This window comes from Panthera uncia, assembly GCF_023721935.1.
Source record: "Panthera uncia isolate 11264 chromosome C1 unlocalized genomic scaffold, Puncia_PCG_1.0 HiC_scaffold_4, whole genome shotgun sequence".
Classification (NCBI taxonomy): Eukaryota; Metazoa; Chordata; class Mammalia; order Carnivora; family Felidae; genus Panthera; species Panthera uncia.
In genome coordinates this window covers 21,652,832-21,665,065 of record NW_026057585.1, presented here as the reverse complement: position 1 = coordinate 21,665,065, position 12,234 = coordinate 21,652,832, and the positions used below count along the sequence as shown (strand labels likewise).

The 12,234-nt window shown below is 36.4% G+C and overlaps 1 long non-coding RNA gene across 5 annotated transcripts; it reads left to right on the top strand.

Moving 5' to 3' along the window:
- The first annotated feature begins 325 nt into the window (after positions 1 to 325).
- On the top strand, positions 326 to 10,740 carry LOC125912365 (uncharacterized). Of its 5 annotated transcripts, XR_007454680.1 has the most exons (5): positions 326 to 442; positions 4,070 to 4,169; positions 6,798 to 6,845; positions 8,960 to 9,114; positions 10,552 to 10,740. It is a non-coding gene; the product is annotated as an uncharacterized LOC125912365 (long non-coding RNA). The 5 variants fall into 5 exon arrangements; XR_007454683.1 differs by lacking the exon at positions 4,070 to 4,169; XR_007454682.1 differs by lacking the exon at positions 8,960 to 9,114.
- The last annotated feature ends 1,494 nt before the right edge of the window (positions 10,741 to 12,234 follow it).

Here is a 12,234-nt window from a genome sequence, read left to right as displayed (position 1 = left end):
TTTGCAGAAGTATTTAATGCTTATTTAACCTATTTAATGGATTCCATCATATACCTACAAGGCTAAAGCCTAAAAATTCCTGTGCTGAACTTCAATTACTATTTGAGAGCCATAGACTCGTCATTTGAGTGCTTCTTGGCACTGTATAAACATAGTGTGGTAGTTTTAAAACATGCCCACAAATTCTTTGATGCTCCTCTTTTTAAGAGGTTGAGACTAATTTCCCTCCCTGACTTCTCATTTCTAGTGAGTGGAATATAGTAGAAGGGATGGTTTGTGACCTCTGAGAGTAGATCATAAAAAGCACTATGACCTCGTGTTACTCTTAGATGCTGGGTCTGGACCAAGTTGGTTACCATGCTATGAGGAAAGGCCCATGTGGCAAGGAATTTGGCCTCCTGCCGCAAGCCAATTAGGAACTGAGGCCTTCTGCAATAACGAAGTAAGTGAAGCATTTGGAAATGGATCTTCCTTCTACAACCAACCTTCATATAAGCTCCCACTTATATGTGGCTCCCACTAAGTCTGACAGCAACAAAATGAGACATTCTAAGCCAGAACTACCCAGTTAAACCACTCCCAGATTTCTGGACTCCCAATCTGTGAGATAATAATTGTGTATTATCTTAAGCCACTAAATTTTGGATTAATTTTTTACACAATAGATAAGTACTACAAGTATTAACAGATTTAATTGCATATTAAATAACAGTCATGATGAAAGGTTTTGGGTGTGTGCTTTTGTGGTTTGTTTTGTTCTCTGTTTTTTCTTGTTTTTGTTTGCTTGCTGGTTTGCTTTTGTAAAGAAACATTATCTGTCTTGGGGAAGGGAATGCCTAACTTTAAATGTTCGTGGAACAGAAAAATAAGAAGTCGATTATTTGAAGTGATTATTTTGTTTTCTTACTCATAACCCATTCACTTATTTAGTCTCCAACATACATATTGCCATGTTTGCCCTAACCCTTCCAGTTTGTTCCCAGATTGCTATCATGAAGGGCACAACTGGCTGATAAACAGCTATGTTTGGGATGGGGGCAGATGAGACGCAGAAGTGGGGGTAAATCTCAAGTGAGAGAGTTCAAAGGAGATGCAAATAGGAAAGTGGGTGTTGTTCACTGTGTGTTATTTCTTGATTAAACCACGTAAAATTGCTGCTTTTGCAGGTCACAGTTGGTTGAAAACTGGCAATTTCATTTGATATAATATGTACAATATATATTTGGTTTTATATATAATACGTATATATTAAACACCAATCCTTATTGCCTCTATGGCAAAAAAAATTTTTTTTCAGTTAAATAGAGTAGCCAAAACAAAACAAGAAGGAAAAATGAAAGACAAGAAGAGAAAAAGGAAGAGAGGGGGAAGGAAGGAAAAAAGGAAGGAAGGAAGGGAGAAAGAAGGGAGGAAGGAGGGAAGGAAAGAAGGAAAGAAGGAAGGAAGGGAGAGAAGGGAGGAGGGAGAAAGACTTTTGGTTAGTTACTTTCATGCAAGTGGTATGATTTGAGGATTCTGCTTGTGTTCTGCCTTTGTCAATCACTACATAACCTTGTGCAAGTCACCGAATCCTCACAATCTCAGTTTTCTCATCCATTTCATGGGTGTAATAGCAACACCTACCACAAAGTTTGTTTTGAGGGTCAAATGAAATACTGTATGAAGAGAACTTTATGAAGTGCTATTCATTCCAAACACACTGTGGATATGGGACTTGGTACTCCAATCCTCAGATCCTGACCAGATACATGGGTTGTGCCTTTTTGTATACTGAAACAATGTTTGGGATCTTTGCAATAAGCAAAATAGATTATATTTTCTAGGTGTTATGAGCTCAGAAGTATCTCCCAAAATCCATATGTTGAAATCTTACCCACCCCATAACTCAGAATGTGACTATACTTGGAGATAGGGCTTTTAAAGAGGTAAATAAATTAAAATGAGATCATGAGGGTAGACCTTAATCCAGTATGATTTATGTCCTTGTTAGAAGAGATTAGGAAACAGATACACACAGAACACAGAACATGTGAATACACAGGGAGAAGATGGCCATCAAGCCAAGAAGAGAGGTCTTGGAAGAAACCAATCTTACTAACAGTTTGATCTCAGACTTTTAGCCTCTGGAACTGTGAGAAAATAAATTTATTTTGTTTAAACCACACAGCCTCAGCAAGCTAATACACTAGATAACACCCACCAGGGTGTTAGAGTGGGATCGCATGTGCTATTTGAGATTCAATCATCATTTAGCTATATAGATTTAGGACTGGCTGGTATCTGAGTAGCAGTTTTGTTGTATGAAAAGATTATTAGATTTTCTGAAGGGGTTTTTTAAGAACTATAACCAGTTGTATAATCTTAAAAAAAATTTCTATATAGCTATAGAAAAGTTGAAAGAATTATTCAAATGTAAGTTATTTTGGAAGTTTTTTTCCCCTCACTCGGGAAATTTTAAAATTTTTTCACAAGGAAAGTAATATACACAGAAAAAAACTACTTTATTTGAATATGGCTTAACTGTGGCAAATTTAAATTCTAGAGTGATTTTCCTTGTGGGTGCAAATGGAATGCTAATAATGTTAATATTTAGTCTTGCAGAAACATAATTAGAGAGGTAAATCTGTTACATTTTTCTCTCAAACCAAATAATGCACCCCATTAGAAATATTTAAGGACAATCAGAAATTTGGCTTCACTTTGCTACATCTACTCATTATTAGTGCAAAACATTGAGAGGGGACTAGACATTATTGCTACTTTTGTAATATTATTGAGTTCTTAAGGTATATGAATATCACTGGAAAAATCCATATAATATTTTCAAGGAAAAATTAATATAATTGTGTTGCACCAATGTATTTTGTTGTTGCCAGAGATCCCTACAATGTTATTCTACATTTTATTACCATCTTATATATTGTTTTAATACCTTATTCCATATTAATTGATTTACATTATTGTCCCTCTGTGCCTCAAGCAGTGCATAAATATAAACTCACCCTCCTTAAAATAATAACTGCATTGACTATTGATTACAGCTTCTATTGAAAACTTCACAAAAATATTAAAATCTTCCATAACACAATAGCCTTGTGTGCCCTAGGGTACTGTCATAATGTATTGTGTTTAATTTCAGGGAATGTTTGAGTAAATTGTCTTTTCATCAACCCATAGTAACTTAGCTGGTAGTTATATATGCTGCATTTTCTCTTTTTTTTAGTTTATTTATTTATTTTGAGAGAGAGAGAGAGAGAGACAGAGGGAGAGAGCGAGCAAGGGAGGGACAGAGAGAGGGAGAGAGAGAATCCCAAGCAGACTCTACACTGTCAGCGCAGACCCCAATGCAGGCCTCAAACTCATGAATGGTGACATCATGACCTGAGCTGAAATCAAGAGTTGGATACTTAACCAGCTGAGCCACCCAGGTGCCCCTATTCTGTATCTTTTTAGAGAGAGAGAGAGAGAGAAAACATTAACATACAAAAAGTTTCTTCTTTGTCAAGCTCTAATCTTGATTTTGTTTTAAGGTATGTTTATTTTTGAGAGAGAGAGACAGAGTGCAAGCAGGGGAGGGGCAGAGAAAGAGGGAGACACAGAATCTGACACAGGGTCCAGGCTCTGAGTTGTCAGCACAGAGTCTAATGCAGGGCTCAAACTCACAAACTACGAGATCAAGACCTGAACTGAAGTCGGTTGCTTAACCGACTGAGCCACTCAGGTGCCCCTCTTTCTCCTCTTCTTGTGTGCTCCATCACTGTCTCATTTCTAACCATACCATGGTGGTATGTCACCTTGATTTGAGATGCTTAAAAGTTTTATGACTTTTCTTACATTTTTATGATGGGTTTCATACAGAAACTCTCTGAGAAGATCTGCTTTCCACCAACATTTTAATTCATACCTAACTGGTAATGGGTCTTATGAACCAGTAACTGTCTTTCTCCCTTATGCTCTGAGTGCATGCTGTGATGTTCACCTCTGGCTGAGATGCAATCCATATATTATCTATGTAGCTACACTCTCTCTGGCAAGTAAATGAAGGATTTTATTTTCCACCTTTTAACAGGAAAACCAATTCTTCATTAGGAATTGAGCTGAAAACATTTCCTTGTTGCTGATGTTTAGTTAAGTAAGGTGTTGTAGAGAAATTTTATGACCACTCTTATGTAAGTTTCATTTTCCTAATATTCTAAAATCTTTTCAATGAAGTATGTTCCATTGTCTTTTATTATCTAGTATTGTTGAAAAACAAGTGTAACCCCACTTCTCACTTCTCTGTAGGTAGTTGATTTTATTCTTTTAAGTTTTTAGAATCTTCTCATTATTCCTGATTTGAAAAAAATTAGAATTATATGCCTAAGTGTGGGTCTTTTTAATTTATACTGCTTGACACTTAAAAAAATTTAATGTTTATTTATTTATTTTTTTAGAGAGCGAGAGCAAGAGGGAGAAAGCATGGGGGAGGGGCAGAGAGAGAGAGAGGGGGAGAAAGAGAATCTCAAGCAGGCTCCAGCCTCCACACTGTCAGCGCAAAGCCCAATGTAGAGCTTGATCCCACAAACTGTGAGATCATGATCTGAGCCAAAATCAAGAGCTGGATGCATAACTGACTGAGTCACCCAGACACCCTTGCTTGATACTTTTAATCTTAAAATTTGTGGTTTTTCTTAACTGTGGTAAATACTCATATTATTTATTTGATTAATGTCTCCCATGTCTTTCACTGAAAATACTTTTAATGTGTATTTAACCTCTTTATTTGATTTTCCATGTCTCATCACTCTCTTTTGTATTTTTTATATTTTGAGGCCTACATTCTTGGAGATATTCTTCTATCTCATTCAGTATCCTTGTACTTTAGAAACATCATACCGTAACAAGGAGGTGTATAAGTTATTATACCCCTTTTTGTCCTCATATACATTGAAAATTAGATATTGTAACTTTCACAAGTAACATCAATTTGTCATCACTAAATTTTAAGTAATTGCTTACCACAATTATATAATCTCACAGTTAGAATGGGCCAAGATCCAATATCAGGGCAGTAAAATAATCTAGAATTTAATGAATGATTGCTAAGCACATGTAAGTAGGCTAATTTAAAATGTTAGAAACTTACGATGAAATATGGACAATTTAAATTCACAATTGAGGTCATAAAAAGCAGAACTGAAGCTATAGAAAGGCAGTTCAGTGACTGAGAGAAAAATTTCCTTGTTCTTCTAGAATACAGAAATAAAAAAAGGTTAGAAATATGTATGTGGAATAGAAAATGGAGATGTACAATACACATCACTGTAGATTTTTTTTTTTCAAAGGAGAAGTAGATTCAAGTCGAGGCCCCAGATTTCTTATTAGATGTAGTTCTTCCCAGGAGCTGGTATGGAAATAAGGCCAATGCCACTACTTCTTGGAAAAAGGTCCAGCCAGCCATTACCATGTATGTTTCCTTTCATTGTGAACTTACAGGTTGTTTTTCCAAAGTCACAGCTGGTTAAATGAGGTGGGCTCTGGGATTGCTTGTGACTGCCCAGTAGAGGAAAGCCTAGGGAGAGCAGTCTTGGACAGTACACTCTAGATGTTGAAGTCAGTATGTTTTTCTTTTCTCTCTGATGTGTGTGGATTTCTGGATTTCTTTTTCCTTGCTGTTGGGATGGTGAGATGCAAGAACTTGGGGAAGACAGAGGAGGCCATTGACTTGTTGGGTCCCTACACTATCATAGGGAAAAAATTTAATTCTTTGAAGAACTAGAACTATATAGGAATAGAGGCCTAAATTTAAGACAATAGTAGAGTGTTTCTTTGCCAATATTGTTTCCCCTGAACACTCCATCTCTCCTTCATGAAATTGGTAAGGGTGTAGTCACTGTTTATTTAGGATCCTGGTTCCTTTAAGGACTCTTTCTCTCTTAATTAATAACTATCATTTACTTTTTACATACTATTTAATACAGAATGGATAAAGCAGACCATACTGCCATACAAACAGGGGTTGATATTAGATTGGTTAAGTGCTCACTCAAGAGACCCAGTTTCTCTGGAAATAGGGCAGACCTTTCAGACACTTTTCATTAAAATGGTAGATCAGATTCTATAAATATGGAATTTGGGGCTTTTGAATTTGTGATTACTTCATTTTGTTTTTCCTTCATCTTTAAGAAGAAACCACATTCCTTAGGTAGCAAAGTTTTATTCTTCTTTATCTGCTTATTTGGAAATTCATAAATTCTATTACTTCTTCCCTCTGGATCTCTGGTATGCACAGCCACCAGCAGGGGTTATTTAATGTCCACCAACAACCCTAAATAGGGAAATAAGGCAGAATGTCTTCTTAGGTGTCCCTCATCCAAGCCTCACAGATCACAAGTGGTTGGCTCTTTTGCTCTTATAAATTCCATAAATGAGGATTATCAAATATTTAAACCAGAGCCAATCTGAGAGCATAAGGAAGGTATGCATCAGAGAAATGATGAATAAGCTACATTGTCTGGAAAGAAAGTATGACTATGATGTCTTGTTTGGCCCCAAAGAAGGCTTAGAAATTGGTGAATTAATATGGGAAGGAATCTGAAACAAGATAAAAAAGAAAAATCCTAAGACAGCCCAGTGTAGTGCCATCTACTTCTGCTTGACACTAACTCCCTTCCCCTAAAAATTTGGAACAGAAAGCTTATTATTACATCTATTTTATAAGTTAAGGGAATGAATCTTAGAGTAACTTGCCTAACGTCACACATGTAGTATCGGAGTTGGTATCGTTAATAACAAGGCCCATGTACTTTTTTCTCTAGCCTGACATCTCCCAATTAAAATGCAATGTGATATGTGTCGGGATTCAGGTAAGTTTAGGGGAGTATGGTTTTAAGTAGACCGAGGAGGGTAAGTTATGAAACAGCTACCAAGGTCAGTGGCCTATAAATTAATTAAACACTCAAAACATATTTGTGCTTCCTAGAGTAGTGATTGCCTCAGACACACTAGCTAGAAGTGATGTGTGTAATTGAAAGAGCCTTTGTGGTATGATATTCAGCAAAGAAAATCAGGCAATCAAGAGACTCTTAATTCCCCATTTTAGCGAGTTACACAGAGATACACGCTTCTGATGCAATGTTTCCATCCATGGAATTACAGGAAATTAAGGAGGAGGAAAAGGATATAAAGTGGCTGCAGCGCAGGATGACACAGCATAACTCTCACGCATGAAAAAAAAAGTGCCTTTTGGATAAATAAAGTATCTGGCCTTTATGCACTTTAAGGTATATGTGCATATAAGTATATGCACTTTAAGGTTTGTTCGGTTTTGTTTTTAATCAAATGCTCCCAGATCCAGCAGGAAATTGTAGAAGGGACAATGCGAGCCCAGCTGCTGCCTCTGGAGAGCAAAGACTGATGTCGCCTGCAGCTGGGAAACCTCATAGCTGATAGGTCAAGATTGCAAACGGATAAATTATGTCCTGATCCCACTCCCACAGGATTTCAATTCATTGAGCTTTTAGTTTGTTACTGACCCAAATAAAATGTGCGAGACTCTCTTATTTTTTTTTCCTTTGCTTTTTTATTTCCCTGTCCTTCTTTGGTTTCTGTGAATCATGTATTCACGGGGAAGCTGGATGATATGAAATTCACACACACCGACATGTAATTCTTTCGTTCCACAACAACCTAATACATAAAGGTTTACTTCATCTTCCTATTGGGGTCACCCATCTGGCTATCCCGGAGAGAGAAAAGCAGTTTGAACAAAAAGACTCTTTTTGGTCTGAGCAAATCCACACCATCAAGAGAAAGCAGGCAGGATTAGATGTAACTGACAATGCAGCCTCCCCGTTTCATCTTTCCCCCACTTCTCAGTAAGCCAATTCATCCATCCAGGTGTGGACCGCTGACGTGAATCCTCACTGATCTATAGCTCTTTTCTAGTACATAACAAGAAGGTGTTTATAAATTCGTTTCCTTCCTTGAGACACAAACACTGTCAGCTATTGTCTGCTGTCCTTGATTGTGGAGAGTCTTCCTCCCCTTTAATTTGCCACCCATTGTGCTTGTTTAGCTCCTTAGTTTAGTTTTCTCTTTATCAGATTCTGTTATGTTTCCACAACTCCCACTTCATCTCCCATTTCCTTTTAAACAAATACCTAAGTGAAAATAACCATCTTTGTTTCTGTAGAATATAATGGATACATTCATAGGACTAAATAATAGATGAGCACAAGATCTCTAGTTTAGAAGTCTCTTTAAGAATGATCTATACCATAAGCACAGTCCATAAGAATGCTTTTTATAAATATTGGTTGAAAGAAATAAATGAAGCAGATAAAAACTCAGTTTTTATTATTCCTTTCTGTCAATCAGTCCTCTCTGTCTTCCAAATTTAACCCCTTCCAAATACTATTCAGGCAAAACCTACACAGCTGTTCTTTTTTTTACTTGGCATCCCTTGATATCCAACTTAGTGGAGAAAGGACATTAATATTTATCAAGCCCTTACCAATGTCAGACACCATATTAAGTAGATTTTTGCATGCTATATGTAAATCTTCATAAAGATTCTCTTTCCAAAGATGACTCAGAATGGTTAAGGTAAGATTTCTTCACTCAAAATGTAGAAAAGTCACGAATTTATTGCTTCAACCAGAACAACAAAAAGGATGAACTATAAAATTTATATCATTTTTTAACAACCAAAAGGGAGGTAAAGTACACAAAAAAATTAATGGAACTAAATTTCAGAACTTCATAAGCTCCTCCTAAGAGAGAAGAAATTGCCTATTATGTTCATCTCAGGAAACACAATGGGAGAAGATGTTAAGTCCAACATAGTGTGATTTACAGGGTAAGGAGAAAATAGCCAAACTTCTAAAGGCCACATATAGTTTGGCATAGCAGATTAGAACCTTGAGGAGCTCCAGATACAGAGAGAGTCTGTACTCATCTGTCAATTCTTTCTCATGAGATCTTCACCAGTATACAGGGCAAAGGCTGAAAAAAGTAACAGCAGGGTCTAAAGAAATCCCACCAAGTTCATGGAGCCTTCACTGAAAGCATAGCAGAGCTCACTAAAGGCTGAAGAACAGAAGGAGGACAGAGAGATCTCTGGACTACTAAAAGGTGGGGTAGAGTGCAGAGAAAGCCTTTTGGTGACTTAAAAACATGACTGTCAAGCCCTAAGACATCTCAAGATTTTTATTGGTGCTTAAATCCCAAGTACTACTTGAGGGAGAATTCTAATTGGGTCATCAAATTATTTGGAACCAGTGGTGGCTTGTAATTTACCCAAAGTGTAACCTGTCCCAGAACTCAGTTCAATCATGGATTACAGGAAGGAGCATACCCTTCAATTGGGGTAAATATCATTTATTCAGTCTCTACTATTGTTAGCTTATTGTACCAATATCTCAAATATAAATTACAAGACATGCAAAGAAGCACAAAAAGGTGAACCATTCTCAAAACAAAGAATGGTCAATAGAAGCAGACCCAAAGATATTCCAGAGATTAGAAACAACAGACAACAACTTTAAAATAACTACTATAAATATGTTCATGTGTTAAGTGGAAAAGGTGAACAATAAGCATGAATACATAGAGAATTTTAGCAAAAAAAATTAACAATGCAAAATAATAAATGAAAATTCTACAACTGAAAAATACAATATTGAAAATGAAAATCATTTCATGGGCTTAAGAGCAGAAAGGACAATTCAAAAGAAAAAAAACACAGTGAACTACAAAAATCATAGTTTCTACCTCTGTCAGAAAGTTAAGGTACAGGGCCACCTGGGTCGCTCAGTCGGTTAAGTGTCCGACTTCGGCTCAGGTCATGATCTCGCGGTCTGTGGGTTCGAGCCCCGCGTCGGGCTCTGTGCTGACAGCTCAGAGCCTGGAGCCTGTTTCAGATTCTGTGTCTCCCTCTTTCTCTGACCCTCCCCTGTTCATGCTCTCTCTCTCTCTGTCTCAAAAATAAATAAATGTTAAAAAAAAATAAAAAAAAAAGAAAGTTAAGGTACAAAAAATTAAATGAACTACATTTCAGCACTCCATAAACTCTTCCTAGTAGAGAAGGAATGTTCTGCTCTTCCCACCACTCTATAGGCAAAAAGTAAAGCAGAATGGTTAGGGTGTTTCCCAGAGGTTAGAGTTATTAAATAGAAACTCTGAGATTTTTATTTAGGTCATCCCGACACCAAAGCATAGGCCTTTTCTATTATAAAGCTCTGTATCTCAAATTATACTTGCTTTTCTTATTATAGTGCTTTTATTCAGTTGCTCCCTACCAGATGTCTCCTAATCCAGATCACAAAACGCCTATGTGTCCTCTAAATCAGTTCCATTTTCTGTAATCCCAAATTGAGGTATCTGCATACAAAAAATTGCTACCATTATCAAAACTAAATGAGGTCTACACTAAATCCCAATTTAGATGGAATTGTTGATAGATACATATATAGATATAGACACAGACGTTATTTAGAGCCTTAAAGTGATACTTGAGCTGGATTTCCAACTAGTCTTTTTAATCATAGGCCCTTTCATTTTCCCTCCTAGACTCCAACACTTACTATTCTCTTGGACCTCTTTGATGTGATGGAAGAGGAGTCTCAAAATCAAATGTCTTCTGTGGCCAGGAAGATGAACTAAATGTACTAAGCAAAATCATCTGAGTAATCAGGCAATAGAGAGAATGAAAAATGCAAAAATGCAAAGAGCTATAAAGTGATACCATGCCAAAATGTATTCACATTCAAATGTATTTTTAACCGTCTCTGGATCAAGTTTTCAGCCAGATCTGTTCCTTACATTAACAGTTTGGTTTACAGAATAGAGCACGGTGGTTAAAATCTACTGTGACAGTCAAAACAGACTCCAAGCTCCAGCTCTGCCACTTGCTGACTTTAGTAACACAGGCCTTGTCATACGTGGATTAATGTGAGCCTTAGACCCCTTTCTAATCAGAGGGTAATAATAGCAGCACTTCTGCATAGGTCATAATAAAGACCAAATAACTGGGTAACCTGTGTAAATTGATTTGAACAATGCCTGATGCACAGTGATTTCTCAATAAATATTAGCTATTATTAGTATTAATGAATCTTAACTAAGTTTTCCAAAGAGGACTTACAATTTAGTGTTCAAATTTATTCTTAATAGGATCTAGAAAGGTTTATTTCAAATTAAATGTTTACTGGGATATTAGTATTACAATCTATGCTTGCAGTTAATCATACAAGGATAATATATGTGATCATGTATTAAGTACAATGTATTATACGTTAGCAATAGTAACTTCCTGATGACTGATGGCTAGTCCGTTATTCCATAATGGCATCTATTTATTTTCCATCATATTCACAGAGTGCCTGTGATTTCTTTATTTTCAGAATTACTTTCCCTTCAAAGTGTGCTGCTCTGGATATATTTCCCTGGAAAGTCATTTTAAAAATATTTGATGATTCTGCAGACCCCTCTTTATTAAAAAAAAACTATAGGGGCGCCTGGGTGGCGCAGTCGGTTAAGCGTCCGACTTCAGCCAGGTCACGATCTCGCGGTCCGTGAGTTCGAGCCCCGCGTCAGGCTCTGGGCTGATGGCTCGGAGCCTGGAGCCTGTTTCCGATTCTGTGTCTCCCTCTCTCTCTGCCCCTCCCCCGTTCATGCTCTGTCTCTCTCTGTCCCAAAAATAAAATAAAAAACGTTGGAAAAAAAAAATTAAAAAAAAAAAAAAAAAACTATAAATATTCAACTCTGAATGTAAATAAACATTTAAATGCAATGATGGCAAAGTTTCTTCTGGAAGTGACCGTTGAAATGAAAATGATGCAGGATTATGGTTCATTTTATATGTTATTTTATCTATTTGCCATGTTAATAAATTTCTGTTGACAGGATAAACCTGTTGGCTGCTGTTTCTCTTGCTAACAGCCTATTTATATGCACCATATAAATGTTTTATGGGTAGATTTCCCATCATAATTTGACTTAGAGGAAAATAAAGATATTACATTGCTGAAGGACATCTTCTATGGTCACAGTCTCTTGATGACTTTTAAAAGAAGGAATTTAATTTCTCAAAACATCATAAAATGGTATTTCTTTCCCTGAAATATCTGTTGATCATTTGTACAGCAATTTCTCTATGCAAACCTTTCATATGAATATTTTATATAGCCTCATCATAATATTAATATGATATTATTAATTTATAATATTAATTTATTCAATAAATATTTATTA